Source organism: Gekko japonicus, unplaced genomic scaffold (genome assembly GCF_001447785.1).
Source record: "Gekko japonicus isolate JY-2015 unplaced genomic scaffold, Gekko_japonicus_V1.1 scaffold78, whole genome shotgun sequence".
Lineage (NCBI taxonomy): Eukaryota > Metazoa > Chordata > Lepidosauria > Squamata > Gekkonidae > Gekko > Gekko japonicus.
The window spans coordinates 1,931,086-1,931,778 of record NW_015165236.1 but is presented as its reverse complement, the minus strand read 5'-3'; the positions used below and the strand labels follow the sequence as shown (position 1 = coordinate 1,931,778).

Sequence of the window (693 nt, the reverse complement as noted above, 5' to 3'; positions counted from 1 at the left end):
CTCGTCAAAAAATGGGGCCCGCCCCCCCCCCCCCGTTTTGGAATGGAATACCGAGAGATTGGAGGGAGATTGAAAAAGTTAATCTGACCGGAGCGGGATGGGATGGGCTTGTTCCAGGTGGGGGCAGCCATATTGGTCTGAAGCAACAGAACAAAGTTAGAGTCTAGACGGGGCACCTTTAGGACCAACACAGTTTTATTCACGGTGTGAGCTTTTGTGTGCACGCACACACTTCCTCAGAGACATTGAAATGGAATGCCTCTACATAGATGAACAGAAAATTAGCATATACATATGAACTATCAATTTCCATTTCAGTGTATCTGAGGAAGTGTATGTGCAAATGAAAACTCGTGCCTTGAATAGAACTTTGTTCTAGTGGTGGGTTTGTTTCCTCTTCCTGCATAGCAGGCAAGTTGCTTCCATCTATGATGAAGGAGAATCAGAAGAAGAGCCTCAGGCTTCCTCTGATCATTCCCCATCTTTTCTGTGGCAGTTGCCAGGAGTAGACTCAAAGCAACTGGTTGACAATATACAATGGGCACAATAAGCCAACAGTGTGCACAACATACGTGTGAAGGGATAGACTTATGGGAGGGGCTGTGGCTTAGCGGTAGAGCATCTGCTTTGCATGCAGAAAGTCCTCATTTCAATCTCCAGCATCTCAGTGAAAAGGATAAAGTAGTACTAAGT

The 693-nt window shown here is 45.7% G+C and overlaps 1 protein-coding gene across 1 annotated transcript in view; it reads left to right on the top strand.

The window, feature by feature from the left end:
- The window catches only part of RHBDF1 (rhomboid 5 homolog 1 (Drosophila)), a 14,066-nt gene that overhangs the window by 8,217 nt on the left and 5,156 nt on the right, over positions 1-693 (top strand). The gene's annotated exons all lie outside the window — the stretch shown is intronic.